Consider the following 22470-nt stretch of genomic DNA (forward strand, 5'->3'; position numbering starts at 1 on the left):
ACTGAAATAATCATAGAGTTTGACTAGTGATACAATATCAGTTTATGGATCCCCACCATATTCTTCCCCTATTATGAATATAATTGGAATATTATTGCTACTAAGGAAATCTGATACATTTCTATAAATGGGAGTACAAACAGTGTAATTGTGGTATTATTTATTTTTATTTGTGGTATTTATATGTCAGCTAAGTCAGAAACCCGTCCATGTCCAACTTTAGTTCGGCGCTTCCTGCAGTAACATCACAGTACTGAGTCACGTAATGATCGTGATTGTAACTCTTATTATTATGAGTTGGGTACAATTTTGCTTTCTATGATTACTGGTTTGTGCATTATTGGTAACTACTGCTACCCACTGCTTAGACTGCCATGTATCCGTTGTATACAGTGTGCTATTCAAAGGAAAACTTAATGAAAGTCACTTCAACAACTAATATTCAATTTTCTTAAACATATATGTACAAATTAATGTGCCTAATTGGGCTGGTGACCGTTCGAGTTTTCATTTGTATACGAATTTTACTACTTTCATTAAACCCCAAAGTTTAAAGCCTGTTCAGTTTTTCTGTTAAATTTACCACATTCAAAATTACTGTCCGAGAGCTGTATCCTTTAGACATACACGCACGGTCAAAATTATAAATCCTCTCAGAGTGTAACATTAGTTTGTGTCACGACAGGCTAGTGTTACAGCTGGTCTGCAAAACTTGAGAACGGAAGTAACTTTTGCATGATGTGTCACTGCTAAGTAACGTAGCTCGATGTAACCTGGACCATTCACAGAGGGAACTGCTACAGTATTGTACGGAAGTTAGTTGAAGGAAATCCGCAATGAGACGACCAGACTTTACACTTACATGCAAAGGCAATAATTACATTGAATTGCGGCGATTCGTGATGACCCTTGTACAATACAAACGGCGGGACATGGTTCTTAGTAGAATGTGTGATCGGCACGGGCTGTTATGCTTGCTCTGCAAAGTGCTCCCAAGTGTTGTTGTGATAGGGCCTTCCATTCCTCCAGTAATGCGGTTGACAACTGCTGGATGGTCGTTGGTGCAAGTGGACGTGTTGCGGTACGTCTCCACATCCCACTACACCTGCTCGATGAGATTGAAGTCGGAGGAACGGGAAAGCCAGTCCATTCGCCGAATATTGTTCCAAGAGGTTCCCCAGCTGTGCTGTTCGATGAGGTCGTTCGTTATCGTCCATAAAAATGCAGTCAGGGCCGAATGCAGCCTTGAAAAGGCACACGTGGCGAAGAATTACAGTGTCACTGTAACAGTGACCGGTGACCGTGCCTTGTTCAGACATTTGGAAGTCAGTGAACCCATGCAACAGTATGCCTTCCCTCGCCATGACAACCTGGACCACCTCAAAATAACCGTGTTTAGTAATGATCCTGGGTGTATTACTAGTTCCCAACTTTCGCCATATGATGGTACGTCCAGCTTTCTCGAACGCGATACCGTGAGGAGTCTCTGTAGCCCACAGGTGAGTGTTGCGAAGGTTGACGATACCACCCCTCGTAAAGACACATAAAGATACCCTCATCTATGAATAGAATGGGTGAATGACGTCCCAGCGCCGTGGTCGCCTGCGCGACGAATCAGCCACAGAACAGTCGCCACAGAGGCAAACCCGTAGGTAGTAAGTGAAACAGATAGTGGTAGTTGTTGAGACTGCTCCGCACTCTCGTCTGCCTAATCTGAAGCTACTCAGCCACCTGCCTGTTGTTGGTACTGAAATCAAGTTCAAAGATCCTTTAACTCCACCTTGAAAAGGGTGTACCTTGTCCCTTGGAACGCATTTCCAGTCTTATGTCCATATTACCTTTCTTGCTCCTTATTCTGTTAGGGATCGTTTCCTGCAGTTAGCCCCATCGCGTTACCGCCCTGTAGACCAACAAGACGTAACCGTTTTCTAATAATAGTATTTTCAGTACCGGAGCTGTGAGATTGAGCTGCTGTGTTTGCACCATTGCGCTATGTGAATAATCATGTAGTGAGCAACCAACAGCCATGTTATAGTATCACTGTTTCGAGTTATCATACCACCTCAAATACTGAGGAATTATTTTTCATGTGAGTAGTAAGTACACTGACGAAAAATAAAAATCGCAACATCAAGAAGGAGTGCGAGGTAAACAAAATTTGATAGGCGTGTTTCTACATCTGAAAGACGACGTCTTTTCAAATTTCACGCCAGTGGCACAAGAGTGGAGCTAGCAGCGCCACTATGAGGATGCAAATGAGGTTTGCTTTAAATACACGCTGTAACGGTCGTCAGCGCTAGTTTTCTTTGACACTGGAGGTGCTAAGTTGTTGTTAGTTTAAAATTCCTTCACGCTGAGAAAGACAACTCACTAAGTTTGAACTGGTTCGTGTATTTGGGCGACAAGAAGCTGGATGTTCCATCTGAAATATTGCAGAAACACTTGGCGGGATTGTAGCCACCGTACACGATTCCTGGCAACGGCAGTCACGAGAGTAACGGTCGCAAGAAGACTGGACCCCGTTCTACCACGTGGCGCTACCGAGATGGAAGATCATCGTGTTTGGTGTATGGCACTGGTGCATCGTACTACATCTGCAGCAGCAATCTGACAAGGGAACCTCCCCATCGCACCCCCCTCAGATTTAATTATAAGTTGGCACAGTGGCTAGGCCTTGAAAAACTGAACACAGATCAATCGAGAAAACAGGAAGAAGTTGTGTGGAACTATGAAAAAATAAGCAAAATATACAAGCTGAGTAGTCCATGTGCAAGATATACAACATCAAAGACAATGTAAGCTTAGGAACGCCGTGGTCCCGAGGTTAGTGTGAGCAGCTGCGTAACGAGAGGTCCTTGGTTCAAGTCTTCCCTCGAATGAAAAGTTTACTTTTTTTATTTTCGCAAAGTTATGATCTGTCCGTTCGTTCATTGACATCTCTGTTCACTGTAATAAGTTTAGTGTCTGTGTTTTGCCACCGCACCGTAAAACCGTGCGATTAGTAGACGAAAGGACGTGCCTCTGCAGTGGGAACCGAAAACATTTGATAGCAAGGTCTTAGGTCAACCGATTCCTCCACAGGAAAGCACATCTGATATATTCTATACGACACTGGCGACGGCATGTGCGTCAGGTGACAGGAATATGTTGACGACCCACCTAACTTGTACACTTGGCGAATGGCTAAAAACATTCTTCTACCTTGACCGATTTAGGTTTTCTTGTGGATGTGATAATCACTCCCAAAAAAGTAATGAAAACATAAGAGTTTGTCGCATAATCTGTAACAAATGAATGCAACAGTTTGACAGTCGCACCGTTTTCCCTGTGCTCTGTCAAAACATATGTTTTTCACGTTTTCAAATTTTTCCGTGTGTAGACCGTCAAATCCTGCATATGTCCAAGCAAATCTGGACATGTCCTGGAATTTTGGAGAGCGAAATTGATTATATATAAAAAAAAATTTTCACTTGAGGGAAGACTTGAACAAGGACCTTTCGTTCCGCAGTTGTTCACGCTAACCACGAGCCCACGGTGTTCCTGAGCTCATATGCTAATTGATGTTACCTGTGTTGTAGATGGGCTACTCAGTTTTTGTATTTTGCTTATTTTTTTCATAGTTTCACTTCTTCCTGTTTTCTCGATTGATCTGTCTTCAGTTTTGCAAGGCCTATCCACTGTGCCAACTTATAGCTAAATCTGAGGGGGGTGCGATGGGGAGGTTCCCTTGTGAGCAGCAGTTGGCACCATAACGACACAACAAAGTGTTACAAATCCGTAACCTCAAGCAGAGCTATGAGCCAGACGCCCTGTAGCGTGTATTCCGCTGACTCCAAACCACCGCCATTTGCAGTGTCAACCGAGAGCTCAGTGGAGGGCAGGGTGGTGGCCTCTGCAACAGGCAGGAACTTCATCCCACAAACTGACACGAGGAAGCTAAACAGGCGACTCGGTACTCACGACTGACAGGGTGTATCAGATAGCAGGGATGTACTCGAACCAGTTGTCTGGGGCTGACGAGATATATGGCCCCCTTCCCGTACCTCACAGTACGAGGCACTACAGGACAATTACGATCTGCAGTGGCTGTCTCCGGCGGGGAGCAAGTTACCACACTACTGGCCATTAAAATTGATACACCACGTAGATGACGGACTTCAGACGCGAAATTTAACCGACAGGAAGAAGATGCTGTGATATGCAAATGATTAGCTTTCCGGAGCATTCACACAAGGCTGGCGCCGGTGGCGACACCTACAACGTGCTGACATGAGGAAAGTTTCCAACCGATTTCTCATACACAAACAGCAGTTGACCGGCGTTGCCTGGTGAAACGTTGTTGTGATGCCTCGTGTAAGGAGGAGAAACGCGAACCATCACGTTTCCGACTTTGATATCGCGATTGCGGTTTATCGTATCGCGACATTACTGCTCGCGTTGGTCGAGATCCAGTGACTGTTAGCAGAATATGGAATCGGTGGCTTCAGGAGGGTAATACGGAACGCCGTGCTGGATCCCAACGGCCTCGTATCACTAGCAGTCGAGATGACAGGCATCTTATCCGCATGGCTGTAACGCATCGTGCAGCCACGTCTCGATCCCTGAGTCAACAGATGTGGACGTTTGCAAGACAACTACCATCTGCACGAACAGTTCGACGACGTTTGCAGCAGCATGGACTATCAGCTCGGAGACCATGGCTGCGGTTACCCTTGACGCTGCATCACAGACAGGAGCGCCTGGGATGGTGTATTTAACGACGAACCTGGGTGCACGAGTGGAAAAACGTCATTTTTTCGGATGAATCCAGGTTGTGTTTACAGCATCTTGATGGTCTTATCCGTGTTTGGCGACATCGCGGTGAACGCATATTGGAAGCCTGTATTCGTCATCGCCATACTGGCGTATCACCCGGCGTGATGGTATGGGGTGCCATTGGTTACACGTCTCGGTCACCTCTTGTTCGCATTGACGGCATTTTGAACAGTGTACGTTACATTTCAGATGTGTTACGACCCGTGGCTCTACCCTTCATTCGATCCCTGCGAAACCCTACATTTCAACAGGATAATGCACGACCGCATGTTGCAGGTCCTGTATGGGCCTTTGTGGATACAGAAAATGTTCGACTGCTGCCCTGGCCACCACATTCTTCAGATGTCTCACGAATTGAAAACGTCTGGTCAATGGTGGCCGAGCAACTGGCTCGTCGCAATACGCCAGTCACTACTCTTGATGAACTGTGGTATCGTGTTGAAGCTGCATGGGCAGCTGCCTCTGTACACGCCATCCAAGCTCTGTTTGACTCAATGTCCAGGCGTATCAAGACCGTTGCTATGGCCAGAGGTGGTCGTTCTGGGTACTGATTTCTGAGGATCTATGCACCAGAATTGCGTGAAAATGTAATCACATGTCAGGTCTAATATAATATATTTGTCCAATGAATACCTGTTTATCATCTGCGTTTCTTTCTGGTGTAGCAATTTTAATTGCCAGTAGTGTATTTCAGAGCAGTTTAACATTTTGCAGCTGCGCCTTTTAATACACTCAAACTCTCCATAACATATGACAAAGCTAGGTACTTTAATGGGTACTTTTCATTCACATACTAATTTCCCTGCTGACCCCAGATGTAGCCAGGAGTTCACGTTGAATGTCGGGCAAAGCCACTCCAGACCCACAAGAAAGACAGATCTTGGCGCGTTAGTCACAGCACGTGACACTGCAGGTCTTTCGAGTGCCATTAGCTGTCTCCGGCGGGGCCGGCCACGGTGGCAGAGCGGTTCTAGGCGCCACAGTCCGGAACCGCGTGACTGCTACGGTCGCAGGTTCGAATCCTGCCTCGGGCATGGATGTGTATGATGTCCTTAGGTTAGTTAGGTTTAAGTAGTTCTAAGTTCTAGGGGACTGATGACCTCAGATGTTAAGTCCCATAGTGCTCAGAGCCATTTGAACCATTTTGTCTCCGGCGGGAAGCGAGTAACTCTTTCAGACGAGTTTAATAATTCCTGACTGTACATTTAAAGGCATGCAACTTTTCAGTAGCAAACGACAAAATGAAGACATTCAGGCAGTACCTTTTCAAACATTAGTTTCGCGAGCCAAGCGGTCCCAAAGTGTGGCGAACAAGCGTACTTGTGTCACTCCAAAATTTCGTGGTAGGGCCCATATATCTCGTTGGCCCCGAGGCAACTAGGGTGACATCACAAATTCGATACGTGGGTGGGGGAGGGGGGTCTCGTATTTCCTGTGGGCCCCAGAGTCTTCACATAAGGCGGAAAAATATAACCGTTCCTCTCACGTAGTTACTATCTACATCTACATCTACATCTACATCTACATTTATACTCCGCAAGCCACCCAACGGCGTGTGGCGGAGGGCACTTTACGTGCCACTGTCATTACCTCCCTTTCCTGTTCCAGTCGCGTACGGTTCGCGGGAAGAACGACTGCCGGAAAGCCTCTGTGCGCACTCGAATCTCTCTAATTTTACATTCGTGATCTCCTCCGGAGGTATAAGTAGTGGGAAGCAATATATTCGATAGCTCATCCAGAAACGCACCTTTTCGAAACCCGGACAGCAAGCTACACCGCGATGCAGAGCGCCTCTCTTGCAGAGTCTGCCACTTGAGTTTGCTAAACATCTCCGTAACGCTATCACGCTTACCAAATAACCCTGTGACGAAACGCGCCGCTTTGGATCTTCTCTATTTCGTCTATCAACCCAATCTGGTACGGATCTCGCACTGATAAGCAATACTCAGGTATAGGTCGAACGAGTGTTTTGTAAGCCACCTCCTTTGTTGATGGACTACATTTTCTAAGGACTCTCCCAATGAGTCACAACCTGGCACCCGCCTTACCAACAATTAATTTTATATGATCATTCCACTTCAAATTGTTCCGCACGCATACTCCCAGATATTTTACAGAAGTAACTGCTACCAGTGTTTGTTCCGTTATCATATAATCGTACAATAAAGGATCCTTCTTTCTATGTATTCGCAATACATTACATTTGTCTATGTTAAGGGTCAGTTGCCACTCCCTGCACCAAATACCTAACAACTGCAGACGTTCCTGCATTTCGCTGCAATTTTCTAATGCTGTAACTTCTCTGTATACTACAGCATCATCCGCGAAAAGCCGCATGGAACTTCCGACACTATCTACTAGGTCATTTATGTATATTGTGAAAAGCAATGGTCCCATAACACTCCCATGTAGCGCGCCAGAGGTTACTTTAACGTCTGTAGACGTCTCTCCATTGAGAACGATATGCTGTGTTCTGTTTGCTAAAAACTCTTCAATCCAGCCACACAGCTGGTTTGATATTCCGTAGGCTCTTACTATAACGTAGGGCTCTATCAGCAACATGTACCAATAATTTAATTAGTGCATTTTTTCCACAGAAAAAAACTCCACTATGGAGAATTTCGCCAGCAGCGAACAGAAACGAGTTGCGTGTCAGACGAAAAGAATTCTCCCTTCTTTATTCAAGCTGCAGTCCCCGCGCCGACGAAATCTAAAAATAAGGCAGTGATAAAGTGGATAGGCTCACGCAAAAAACCCTTCCAAGGCAGTCCAAATAAGCTTCTTATTTCTTGGATGTTTCACTCGGAAATAGCGCGTTTCTGTCGCCGTTTCTTCAGGGAAAATCAGGAGCTTATAAAAGCGCCGCATGCGCCGGCCATTTTTTGTGCCGAAGCTTGAATATCCGGCGAGCGCCGCCAGCTTCCCCATGCTGGCAGCGGCGGGCACTGTGCACTACGTCATGGCGCGCCAGCACGCCTCAAGTCTGTCTCGTCTCGCAGCTTTTGCCTTTCTTCCTCGGCTGTTCCATTACCCATAAACAGCCTCTCGTGAGCAGGGCCTGTTTAGCACATACAGCGGGGAAGAAACAGCCACCGGGACGCAAGTGTGTGTGTGGGTGTGTGTGTGTGTGTGTGTGTTGGTTGGCGTGGGTGTGTGTTCCTTTAGAACCCCCCCCCCCCCCCACACACACACACACACACATAGAGAGGGAGAGAACAGGCAAGAGGCCGACTTTGTGTGTATCGGGTCGGCTTTGTGCGTCTCTAAATTAGTTCCAGTCCTCGCTATTTCCGTTGAGACCGGCTGGCTCCGTACACGGCTGTTTTCCTGTTCATAAAGCTGTCTTTCCGTAAAATACTGAAAATGCCCTTTCGTTTCTCCGGAAGTTCTTTCTATCGTCGCCCGAGTTCAATGGCGCGTTTGCTTTAGCGTAACTTGTGACTGTCATTTAAAGGGACGAAGCGAGTGGGGCCAAGTTTCTCGCTTCGTGAAAGCACAGTAGCGTTGTTCGGTGGCGTTCCTTTGTAGGGTGTTATAATGCAAAGTGCTTCGTGATGTATCACCGTCCTGGAAGTGATCAAACCTTTTCCTTATAATAGCAGACAATTTATTAACTTTAAAACAATAGCCGGCCGAAGTGGCCGTGCGGTTAAAGGCGCTGCAGTCTGGAACCGCAAGACCGCTACGGTCGCAGGTTCGAATCCTGCCTCGGGCATGGATGTTTGTGATGTCCTTAGGTTAGTTAGGTTTAACTAGTTCTAAGTTCTAGGGGACTAATGACCTCAGCAGTTGAGTCCCATAGTGCTCAGAGCCATTTGAACCATTTTTTAAAACAATAACTCTGGGATGCTCATATACAGTACTTAATTGATGTCTATAAACAGAGTGTCTCGGTAACATTTAGGGATATAACTGCAGTTTATGGCGGGTCATGACCCATCGAACATAGGCCGGTGTGAGGTGGAGCGTACACCATTAAGTTAAGTAGTGGTTTTTACTTCGTACATATGTACTGTTTGTGTTTTCCTTTTCTTTTTCGTTTATAAATGTATAGCTATGGTGTTCATATAATCATTGACAAAGGTCTTCTTAGGCACTTGTGGGTTTTATTGTTTTTCTGAAGAAGGTGTAGTTATCTACGCCGAAACCTCGGTTAACACTTAATACTAGGTGCTTTTTTCGCAATTGAGGCGGGTTTTTAGTTTTTCAGTAATTGATTATTGTTGTTGTTGTGGTATTCACCCAAAGACTGATTTGATGCAGCTCTCCATTTTACTCTATCCCGTGCGAGAGTGTTAATCTCCAAGTAACTACAGCAACGGACATCCTTCTGAATCTGCTTACCGCATTCATCTCTTGGTCTCCGTCTGCGATTTTTAATCCCCCCCCCCCCCCCAACCCACCCACGCTTCCCTCCAGCACTAAATTGGTCATCCCTTGGTGCCTCAGAATGTGTCCATCAACCTATCCCCTCTTCTAGTCAAGTTGTGCCACAAATTTCTCTCCTCCCCAATTCTGCTCAGTACCTCCTCATTACGTGATCTACCGATCTAATCTTCAGCATTCTTCTGTAGCACCACATTTCGAAAGCTTCTCTTCTCTTTCTGTCTAAACTGTTTATCGTCCATGTTTCACTTCCATACATGCCAACACTCCATACAATGATCTTCAAAAAAGACTTCTTAACACTCAAATCTACATTCCATGTTAACAAATTTCTCTTCTGCAGAAATGCTCATCTTTCCATTGCCAATCTACATTTTATATCCTCTCCACTTCGGTCACCATCAGTTATATTGCTGACCAAATAGAGGGACCCACCTACTACTTTAAGAGCCTCTTTTCTTAATCCAATTCCATTATCATTCCCTGATTTAATTCGGTTACATTCCATTATCCTTGTTTTGCTTTTGTTGATGTTCACCTCGTATTGCCCTCCAAGACACTGGCCACCCCGTTCAACTGCTTTTACAAGTCCTTTGAGGCCTCTGACAGAATTACAGAGTCATTGGCAAACCTCAGAGGTTTAATTTCTTCTCCCTGGACTTTAATTCCTACTCCAAATTTCTCCTTTGTTTCCTTTACTGCTTGTTCAATATAGTCTACAACCCTGTCTCACTCCCTCCTCGACCTCTGCTTTCCTTTCGTGCCCCTCGACTCTTGTAGCTGCCGTCTGGTTTCTGAACAGATTGTAAATACCTTCCGATCCCTGTATTTTACCTGTGCCACCTTTAGAATTTGAAACAGAGTTTTCCAGTCAGTATTATCAAAAGATTTCTCTAAGTCTACAAATGCTATAAACGAATTGATTGTAAATAATATTATCAGGAAAATGAATTGTAGTGCAGAAATTACTATAAAAATATTACGACTGCGAAAATTATCATTTGACAACAGGGAGGAAGCCAAATATACAGGGTGATTCAAAAAGAATACCACAACTTTAGGAATTTAAAACTCTGCAACGACAAAAGGCAGAGCTAAGCACTATCTGTCGGCGAATTAAGGGAGCTATAAAGTTTCATTTAGTTGTACATTTGTTCGCTTGAGGCGCTGTTGACTAGCCGTCAGCGTCAGTTGATGCTAAGATGGCGACCGCTCAACAGAAAGCTTTTTGTGTTATTGAGTACGCCAGAAGTGAATCGACGACAGTTGTTCAGCGTGCATTTCGAACGAAATATGGTGTTAAACCTCCTGATAGGTGGTGTATTAAACGTTGGTATAAACAGTTTACAGAGAATGGGTGTTTGTGCAAAGGGAAAAGTTCTGGACGGCCGAGAACGAGTGATGAAAATGTAGCACGCATCCAGCAAACATTTGTTCGCAGCCCAGGAAAATCGACTCGCAGAGCTAGCAGAGAGCTGCAAATTCCACAATCAACTGTATGGAGAGTCTTACGAAAAAGGTTAGTTATGAAACCTGAACGTCAACTACCCGAGGCGATGGATCGGCCGCCAGGCAGCCCGTGACAGTGCACTTCATCACTGGCCTCCAAGAAGCCCTGATCTTACCCCCTGCGATTTTTTCTTATGGGGGTATGTTAAGGATATGGTGTTTTGGCCACCTCTCCCAGCCACCATTGATGATTTGAAACGAGAAATAACAGCAGCTATCCAAACTGTTACGCCTGATATGCTACAGAGAGTGTGGAACGAGTTGGAGTATCGGGTTGATATTGCTCGAGTGTCTGGAGGGGGCCATATTGAACATCTCTGAAGTTGTTTTTGAGTGAAAAAAAACCTTTTTAAATACTCTTTGTAATGATGTACAACAGAAGGTTATATTATGTTTCTTTCATTAAATACACATTTTTAAAGTTGTGGTATTCTTTTTGAATCACCCTGTATAGTAACTGCATATATTTAGGGGGTGCGTGGTGTTAGAGGAATAATGTCTAAAGAAAAATTACAATATCACAAGGGTACACCATCTGCATGAATGCAGGTACAAACACGGGATGAATTTTAACATAAATGCATCACAATTAAAAGTCGATTTCGGCAGTTTCTGCAAGCTGTGCGTTCATGTTGTTTCGAACAGGGATCTGTTTGTGACGAGTCGCGAGATCCTATGTCTAACCACTGTAGATTGTAGAATGAAGGCTTTCACGACCGGGTGACATAGCTGGTGATATACTTTTCGGGATGTGAGGTCGTGGTCCAAGAACTTTTCTGCTCCTTACGTTTCGTCCAGACTGCGCTGGACTTCCTCAGAGGCGCTGCTCCGCTGAGTCTTGCCGACTGACTGGTCGGGTGTCTGAGAGCGACTTATATATTGTAAGAAAAGGGGGGGAGGCGTGGTTCAGGTGACACGTGATGAGCAGTGATAATCCATAGCAAAGATAAGGTTGACTATCGATTACCACCTTGTCAAAGATAAAAATTGTTAGCAACTTTGTAGAGCCACTGTCCATATATCGCTAAGTTTCATAGCCTCCTCTTTCCTATTAAAATTATCGTGATGTTTATAAATTTCAATAGCTTCTCTATATATCCGTGGATAGTAATTTAACGCTGTAGATAAAACTTCGGTATCCGAAAACTTCACTTGGTGGTTGCCTGGCTGAAGAGCATGTTCCGCTACAGCTGATTTTTCTATTTTTCCAAGTCGACAAAGACTTTTATGCTCTTTCAGTCGTGTGTTTACGCTTCTTTTGGTAGTACCAATTTAAAGATATTATCGCGAATATAGAAGCAGGTATACGAAATATCCCTAAGGCAACCGCGAATGCAATTCGAATTGAAACCCCTAGAGTTTTAAGCCACAGTAGACCTCTAGAAAGTAATTTAACAAAAGGTGAGAGGAAGGCTCTTATGGATTTGAATGCAGATGAAGAAATAGTGGTTCTTCCTGCAGATAAAGGGAACGCTACTGTTGTTATGAATACAGAAGATTACCGAAAGAAAATTTTGAACCTTTTAACGTCAGGACAGTATAAAAAACTTACGAGGGATCCTACTGCCAGCGTACTTAGGAAAACAAATAATTTGATTAAGTCATCTACCTCTATCCGGAAAGAAGATAAAAGAGCTTTGTTGAAAAGTGAAGCTATGTGTCCTCGATTATATGGTGTACCTAAAATTCATAAAATAGATTTTCCTTTAAGACCCATAGTCAGTGCCATCAATTCTCCCACTTATGAAATAGCAAGATATTGAACAACTTGTTTACAACCATTTATTGGAAAAACTGACTCATATATAAAAGACTCGCGTCATTTTATTGAAAAACTAGAAGGACTAACTCTGGCCCCTGAAGATATTCTTGTAAGTTTTGACATTGTGTCCTTATTCGCAATGATTCCTGTTAACGAAGTTATGATTTTCATAGCGGATATTTTTCCAGAAGATTTGACTGTTCTTTTCAGACATTGTCTTATATCAAGCCAGTTCCAGTGGGATAATGAATTTTATGAACAACTTGATGGAGTAGCAATGGGTAATCCACTAGGCCCTGCGATTGCCAATCTTTACATGGAGAAATTTGAACAATCAGCCCTAGACAAAGCTAATAACAAACCATCTCGTTGGTATCCATATGTAGATGACACTTTTGTGGTTTGGTCCCATGGCAGAAAGGCCTTGGACGATTTCTTTGATTATCTAAATAAAATTCACCCAAAAATACAGTTTACCTTGGAAATAGAAAAGGATAACAGAATATCTTTCTTGGATGTCTTAGTTATGAGACGGTCCGATAGAAGCTTGGAATATAAAGTTTTTCGGAAGGCAACACTTAGGGACAGATATTTACATAAAAATTCTAATCATCATCCACAACAAAAAACAGGTGACATAAAAAGTCTTGTCGATCGAGCGGAACAGATATGTACACCTGAACATTTGGATGCTGAAGTGAAACATCTGAAGCAGGCTTTTGAAAAAAACGGCTACTCAAGAAAAGAGATAAATAGAATTTTGCGTCCAAGGAAAAGAAGACCAAAAGATAAGAATGAACCACAACGACAGAAAAATACAGTAGTTCTCCCTTTTATTAAAAAAGTAACAGATCGGATAGGTAAGATTTTACGAAAACATGACATAAAACCTGTCTTTAAACCAACAAAGAAAATAAGTCAAGTACTACGATCTGTGAAAGATAAACGCCCTCCCCTGTCGACATGTGGTGTGTATAAAATTCCATGTACCTGTGGTAAAGTTTATATTGGTCCTACCAAAAGAAGCGTAAACACACGACTGAAGGAGCATAAAAGTCTTTGTCGACTTGGAAAAATAGAAAAATCAGCTGTAGCGGAACATGCTCTTCAACCAGGCAACCACCAAGTGAAGTTTTCGGATACCGAAGTTTTATCTACAACGTTAAATTACTATCCACGGCTATATAGAGAAGCTATTGAAAAAACATCACGAAAATTTTAATAGGAAAGAGGAGGCTATGAAACTTAGCGATATATGGACAGTGGCTCTACAAAATTGCTAACAATTTTTATCTTTGACAAGGTGGTAATCGATAGTCAACCTTATCTTTGCTATGGATTATCACTGCTCATCACGTGTAACCTGAACCACGCCCCCCCCCCCCCTTTTCTTACAATATATAAGTCGCTCTCAGACACCCGACCAGTCAGTCGGCAAGACTCAGCAGAGCAGCGCCTCTGAGGAAGTCCAGCGCAGTCTGGACGAAACGTAAGGAGCAGAAAAGTTCTTGGACCACGACCTCACATCCCGAAAAGTATATCAACAGCTAACCACTGTAGACCTCTGCATCACTGTAAACGTAAACCCAGCACGTACGTCCTGTGATGATCTTTTGCATCATTGTTTTGCTGTCGTCAATTTGCTCAAGGATTTCCTTCAAAATGTGCTCTCCATATTCCTTTTACACTTCGGTCAACATACAAAACATGTTCAAATGTGTGTGAATTCCTAAGGGACCAAACTGCTGAGGTCATCGGTCCCTAGACTTACACACTACTTAAACTGTCTTATTCTAAGAACAACACTCACACCCATCCCGAGGGAGGACTTGAACCTCCGGCGGGAGGGGCCGCGCAGTCCGTGACATGGCGCCTCTAACCGTGCGGCCATTTCGAGCAGCGTCCAACATATAATGAACAAATTTTACTGCAACTAAACGTAGGATTAGCAACTCATTACACGAACCTATTGAGATTCCAATCTATTCTGCAAGTTCTCTGACGATCAGGCAACAACTTTTTTGTTTATTTGTTTTCGGGACGTGCCCATACAGCCATCTGAATGCTGCAATGTCTATTATGACAATACTGACGCAAGGACAACACAATACCCAATCCCCGAATGGAGAAAATCTCTGATCGGGCCGGGAATCGAATCCAAGCCCTTTCGGTTAAGAAGCCGCCGCCCTGCGCGCGCAGCTATTGAGGCGGACAGACGACTTCTGTTTTGTTGTCGTCTGTGCCACCAGTTGAGGCTGAAATCCTTCCTGTTCTAGAGACATCTTACACTGGTAGAGAACCATTCTGAAATTGTGAGAATGGTTCGACTGATGATAGTGGTTCTCACCCTTTCTGCGACCAAGACCCCCGATCAATAATAGATATCAGTTAGCACCTACCTAAAAGGCAGATTTAAAAACAAAATACACTATTATTTTTAAAGCTGCTAGTCGTCAGCTGCTGGTGATGTTTCCTTCCAATAGAACTCGCATTTGTGCCGCGCGCTTGTCTCAGAGTCTCGCACTAAAGTGGCTGTGGCCACCTTGCGCTTTATCGCTGAGCAGTCTCGCGTGGGATGTCTCGCGGTACTCAAAGAATCTTTGTCCCGTTCAGAGACCATGGAGCTAGAATTCGAATTTCTTTCGTCCCCAGTTCTATTCAGTACCTCCTCGTTAGTCATGTGAACTATACATGTAACCGTCAGCACTCAGGAAGAGTGCTGATGGTTACATGTGTAATTCACATACACCACATTTTTATTCTCTTCGTGTCTAAAATGTTTGTCGTCCATGTTTCACTTTCATACAAGGCTACCTTCCACATAAATACTTTCACAAAGGAATTCCTGACATATCTATACTCTATGTTAACAAATTTCTCTTTCCTTGCCATAGCCAGTCTAAATCCTACCTCCTCGCTACTTCGACCATCATTTACTTTGCTCCCCAAATAGCAAAACTCATCTACTACTTTAAGTGTCTCATTTCTTAATCTAATTCCTTCTTCGTCACCTGATTTAATTCAGCTACATTCCATTATACTCGTTTTGCTTTTGTTGATGTTCATCATATATCCTCCTTTCAAGACAGTGCCTATTCCGTTCAACTGTTCTTCCAAGTCCTTTGCTATGTCTGACAGAATTACAATGTCATCAGCAAACCTCAAATTTTTTTATTTCTTCTCCCTCGACTTTAATTCCTACTTCAAAGTTTTGTTTTGTTTCCCTTCCTGCTTGCTCAATATACGGATTGAATAACATTGGGAATATCAAACAACTCTGTCTCACTCCCTTCTCAACCACTGCTTCCCTTTCGCGCCCCTCGACTCTTATAACTGCCATCTGGTTTCTGTACAAATTGTAAATAACCTTTCGCTCCCTTTATTTGTCCCCTACCACATTCAGAATTTTAAAGGGAATATTCCAGTCGAATAAAATTGTCAAAAGCTTTCTCTAAGTCTACAAATGTTACAAACGTAGGTTTGCGTTTCCTTTATCTTTTCAGATAAGTCGTAGGGTCAGGACCGTACCAGCCGTCGTAGCTCCTTTTTTTCCCACCCGAGTCTTCTGTTTCCTAGTTCTCGTCGTTTATAAGCAGGACATCATTTTGCCACATGAAAATGACGTATCGCATGACAGTGGGGTCAATGAAACTGCATGCATGCGTCTAGTAACCATGCAGTGTACGACTGTAACTGGCACCGTCAAGTTCATGTAAGGCGGCTTTCCAATGGAGTACACAAACGATGAATAAGCCATTGTGTTTTTGGTGCTGAGTGCTCTCGATATCCAAGCTGCTGCCGTTCGTGCACAAACGATGAATAAGCCATTGTGCTTTTGGTGCTGAGTGCTCTCGATATCCAAGCTGCTGCCGCTCGTGCATATGCTGCATGGAACCCTCAACGGTGCCACACCGATAAGTATGTTTTCGTGGCCTGGAGCAACGCCTTCGGGAAACCAGTAATCTTAACAAGTAATGGACAGAGATCGTCCAAGGACTAAACACACTCCACAAACAGAGGAGGCGATCCTTGAAAGCGTTCAACAGCCACTTTGGCGACGTACTTGTGATGATATTACTAGGCACTTACAGATATCTCAAAGTCTTGTTGTTGAAGCGTTGCACGATGAAGAATTGCGTCCGTATCATTACTCGTTAACTGAACACTAGCTGCCAGAACTAGTACAGTTTTGTGAATGGCTTTTGCACCTAGTGGAAGATAACGAATATATTATAAAGAACACGATGAGGACTGACGAATCAAGCGTCACACAAGAAGGAATTTTCAACCCCTACAACAGACATCATTGGTCGGAACACAATCCACACCCGTAAATGTGGCTTTCAGGCACGCTTTGTTATAAACCTGTGGGCTGGAATCGTGGGAGGAGTGTTTTTGGGCCCTTACCTATTGTCGGACGAATCGAATGCGTCTCTATATCATACGTTTCTTTGCAGTACTTTGTCTGACGCATTAGAAAACGTTCCTTTTGGTGTTCGGTGAAAGCTATAGTTCCAGCTTGATGTTGCACCGTCACACTTTGGAATGAATATGCTTAACTGTGTAAATGAAGCGTTTCCAGGGAAATGGATTGTTCGTGGTAATCCGGTGTTCTGGCCTCCACTTCCTCGTACCTTAATCCACTAGATTTTTACATGTAGAAACACTTAAAGGAACAAGTTAATAGCACTCCACCCATACACGACCTGATAACTCGCCTGCACGTCGTTTCGACAATGGTGGACGTAGGTGGTGGTGCGTAGGGTCCAGCGAAGTATGATCCAGTGAGTGGCGAAGCGTTTTCAAATGCAAGTTGGTCGCTTTGAACACCTTCTCTAAAGTGAACGTTGCTCGCACAAGTAGTTACCAACTTTGTGAAGATAAGACTGAACGTAAAACATACAGAATGGAACTATTGCGCATAGCATAATGTGCACTCTAATGTAGCCTACCTATTGTGTTTTTTGCATCTCATTCGATACAGACGATTTTACTGCATCCACTATTATTCTCCATTGTCTTTATTTGTGTCACGGACGAAACAAAGTGGTCATTTACGTCTGTGAGAAGTTGGTTCTGTGTCTTAATGGTTAAATAAAACCAACAGCAACAGAAGGAAATACACAAGATACCGTATTGTGGAGGTGTAAATTGGATGTAATGTGATGCTTTAGCTGGAAAGCAAATGTTTGTTGTGAACGCTACTCAACAGCTAGTCCGCATATCGTTTCCCACGGCATTTCCCTCGTCTTACTGAGCTAATGGAACAGCACCGGCACAGCGCAGAATTCATGCTACCTGCTCTTGGCCACAATGCACGCAGTTAACAATGTTGCAAGAACCTTAAATCTATTGGGGGGGGGGGGGGGTCGGACTCGGTTTTGCTAGATACTCTTTCTTGAACTGAGACGAGGAATCACATGCAAACCGCCAAGTGCAGCATTTTTTCTTCACCCTGTTTACACTCCTTTCACCTTCTGCTTTCCCTTCTTTCTTAGCTCTTTATGGTCATTCAGCTGCTTCTCTTTTCTTCAAAGATATCTTTAATTTACCTGTGAACGTTACCTGTCTTTCCTCTAGCGATATACGATTCTAAATCACAGGTCGCCAAACGGCGGCCCGCGGGCCGCATGTGGCCCGAATCCAGTGTTGTTGCGGCCCGCCTTTCTCATCCATATTTTATATTACGAGTAACATACTTGTAGGAAGTAACACCAGAATCGAAAGATGTCAACTATCGTTAACAGCTTCTTAAAGAGTGCATTTTTCCTCATTAGTAACAAACGAAAACACCTGCAGAGACTGTCGTATTTTGAGATGTGCTCGATTATAATTGACATTGCTGATTAGGGGAGTAAACAAGGAAAGTTTGCCTCTCACCTCAGAGGCGGAGTGATTATAGGGCTGAGAGGAGGAATATTTTATTGTTTGTCTTCCAATGATGACAACTGACGTGTGTACGCAACTAGCATCCATCAACTGCTACTGAGTAAAATTCGAACGATATTAACATAGATTCGTGATTGCGAGTTATGGAGAAGTGCATTTTCAAATATAGTACGTGTCTGTAGCAAGTAATATGGAATCACATTAAGGCTGTTGTAGCGCAAGGCAATGAGTAGATAAAAAGTGATATTCAAAACATTTAGTAAATATTTACGATCGTGTTTCTGATTGCAGCTACTGTTATTAATTAATGTAACATACTAATTTATGAAGGTTAGCAACAGGAGAGGTAAAATTTCCAGGTCGGGAAAACTGGCCTTTGCCTACTTTTTGCCCCGAACAGCCCTGCTGCCCGTCCAGAAGTCGTCAGACTAGTTCTTGTATCGCCATTGATGTCAGAGAGGTTGACAGAGGAAGTTTGTCCCTTTATTTTTTAGTAACACCTTTTTGATTTTTGAGTCGTCTGATGTAAGGTTTAAATGGCTCTAAGCACAATGGGACTTAACATCTGAGGTCATCAGTCCCCTAGACTTCGAACTAATTAAACCTAACTAACCTAAAGACATCACACACGTCCAAGCCCGAGGTAGGGTTCGAACCTGCGACCGTAGCGGCAGCGCGGTTCCTGACTGAAGCGCCTAGAACCTCTCGTCCACAGCGGCCGGCGTCTGATGTAAGGCAGGTCATTTATATTATTCGTGTTACCTCGCTTGTATATACCTTACTTGTATATAAACATTTAAATAACATCTTTTGGCCTACGTGTTATTGCTTTCAGTTTCGTAAATTCTTCTGTGGATCACTAATGGCGACCTGTTGGGAGGGGAAAAAGAAAACATGCAAAATTCAACATGAAACTGAATTCTTACTAAACTGCTTTATATACAAAGCTATCATCAGTCATTCTATCCATTTGTGGCAGAGTTGAATGGCCCAATAAAAACCCGATTGAAAGTGCTCTGCTGCAGCCGCTTGTTATGCTTTCAGATACCAGGGCGCCAAGACGCCAAGCAAGTACGCCCGGGAATGAAAAAACAAACCAAGAAACTTGCTGCGGTCTACCCGTTTAGGTACGAAAAATTGGTCGCTATGTAAGTCTTCAGCAAAATGTATTCAGTTCCTATATGTTATTTACTTTTCACTTGAAAACATATGATGTGATACTTTATAACATGTAGATCCAGATGTGTAACTGGCAAGCTTCTATCAATAACCATGGTGTTTCGGCCACTTTAGCCCCCCTCCATCCCATGAGGACCGATGTGTCAAACCACAGTGTCAATATGGGCTCTTGAGCGAAAACGTTTGACAACCACTGTTAAAAATCCTTACATTTGTCCTCCAACTTTTTCTGCTTACCATTTTGAACTTCCTGTCAACCTTATTTTTCAAAAGTTTGTATTCCCTTTCTCCTGCTTAATTTGTTGCAGTTTTAAATTTTCTCCTTTCATCAGTCATATTCAATATCTCCTGTGTAATCCAAGCATTTCTACTAGGCCTTGTCTTTGTGCCTACTTCATCTGCTGCTCCCTTCAATATTCCATCCTTCAAAACTGCCCATTCGTCTTCCACTGTACTTCTTGCCCCTGTTCTAGTGAATTGTTGCCTAATGCTCCCTCAGAAACTCTCAACAACTGCTGGTCCTTTCAACTTATCCAGGTCCCGTCTCCTTAGTCCACATCTGGCCCTGGAAATGTCTTACAATTTAACATCTGGTCTCAAATCTCTGTCGTATCGTTATATAATCAATCTGAACCTTCCAGAGTCTCCAGGTCTCTTCCACGTGTATACCCTTCTTTCATGAATCTTAAACAAAGTGTTAGCGATGATTAAATTCTGGTCTGTGCAAAATTCTACCAGACACCCTCCTCGTTCATTCCTTTCCTCTAGTACATATTCACCTCCTATTTTTCCTTCTCATGTATCAGTTTCTTTCAGTCTTCAGTGTATATGGGCAGTTGTTATTCGATGACGAAGAAATAAAAGGAAGAATGAATAGAAAGATTTGGCAGAGTGAATTACACTTTATAACTCTGCGCGGTAATATTCAGAAGCTTAACGCAGAAGTGCCACAGAACTATATGGCATGGACTCGACTAATGTGTGAAGTAGAGCTGGAGGAAAATGACCCAAGAGTCCTGCAGGGTTGTCCATAAATCCGTAAGAGTACGAGGAGGTGGAGATCTCTTCTGAACAGCACGTCGCAAGGCATGCCACATATCCTCAATAATGTTCATGTCTGGGGACTTTGGTGGCCAGTGGAAGAGTTTAAACTCAACAGAGTGTTCCTGGAGCCACTCTGTAGCAATTCTGGACTTCTGGGTTGTCGCATTGTTCTGCTGGAATTGCCCAAGTCCGTCGGAATGCACAATGGATATGAATGGATGCAGGTGATCAGACAGGATGGTTACATACGTGTAACCTGTCAGAGTCGTATCTACACATATAAGGGGTTCTACATCACCCCAACTGCACACGCCCTACACCATTACACACTCTCTACCAGCTCGAACAGTCCCCTGCTGACACGCAATATCCATGGATTCATGAGGTTGTCTCCGTACCTGTACACGTCCATTCGCTCGATAAATTGGAAACGAGACTCGTCCGAAAGCCCATAACTATGATTTTTCGTTGAATGGTACGCACGCTGACATTTGTTGATGGCTCAGCATTGAAATCTGCAGCAGTTTGCCTAAGGGCTACACTTCTGTCACGCCGAACGATTCTCTTCAGTCGTCGTTGTTCCCATTTGTGCAGGATCCTTCTCCGGTCGCAGCGATGTAGGAGATTTGATGTTTTACCGGATTCCTGTTATTCACGGTACATTCGTGAAATAGTCGATGAGAAAATCCCCACATCATCGTTACGTCAGAGATACTGCGTCTCATCCCTCGTGCGCCGACTAGAACACCACGTTCAGACTGACTTAAATCTTGATAACCTGCCATTGTAGCAGTAGTACCATATCTAATATCTGTGCCAGACACTTGCTGTCTTACAAGTATATAGGCGCCGCCGACCGCAGCGCCTTTCAAATGGCTCTGAGCGCTATGGGACTCAACTGCTGTGGTCATAAGTCCCCTAGAACTTAGAACTACTTAAACCTAACTAACCTAAGGACATCACACACATCCATGCCCGAGGCAGGATTCGAACCTGCGACCGTAGCGGTCGTGCGGTTCCAGACTGTAGCCGCAGCGCCGTATTCTGCGTGTTCGCATATCTCTATATTTCAGTACGCGTGCCTATACCAATTTCTTTGGCGCTTCAATGGATAGCAGTGCATGTTAAGGTGCCGCTTCCAGGACGGTCAGGTGCGCCGGTCCGGAATCGTATCCGCTCATCTGATTAACGATGAGGGTCGGTATGCCGGTCAGCGTGAGTGTGGTTTTCAGGTGGTTTGACACATCCCTCTAGGTGAATACTGGGCTGGTACCTAAGTCCTGCCTCATATGAACGATTCTGAAATATTTAAAAAAGTTTCTCTCACTTTTACAGATACAGATGGAGTACCGATACGCTGAGGTGACAAAGGTCATAGGATACGTCCTAATATAGGGTCTGACCTCCTTTTGCCAGGCCTAGCCAGGCGTGCTGCAGAAACTCGTCGTGGCATGGACTCAACAAAGCGTCAGAAGTCCACTGCAGACATACCGAGCCATGCTGCTTCTACAGCACCCATAATTGCAGAAGTAGTGCCGGTTCAGGATTTTATGCACGAACTGACTCTCCATTATGTCCCATAAATATTCGATCGGTCGTCAGATCGTTCGCTCTAATCATCCAGAATGTTCTTCAAACCAATTCAAATGTTCAAATGTGTGTGAAATCTTATGGGACTTAACTGCTAAGGTCATCAGTCCCTAAGCTTACACACTACTTAACCTAAATTATCCTAAGAACAAACACACACATCCATGCCCGAAGGAGGACTCGAACCTCCGCCGGGACCAGCCGCACAGTCCATGACTGCAGCGCCCTAGACCGCTCGGCTAATCCCGCGAAGCTCTTCAAACCAATTGCAAAAAAATTTTGTCCCGGTGACATGT

Source organism: Schistocerca americana, chromosome 2, assembly GCF_021461395.2.
Source record: "Schistocerca americana isolate TAMUIC-IGC-003095 chromosome 2, iqSchAmer2.1, whole genome shotgun sequence".
Classification (NCBI taxonomy): Eukaryota; Metazoa; Arthropoda; class Insecta; order Orthoptera; family Acrididae; genus Schistocerca; species Schistocerca americana.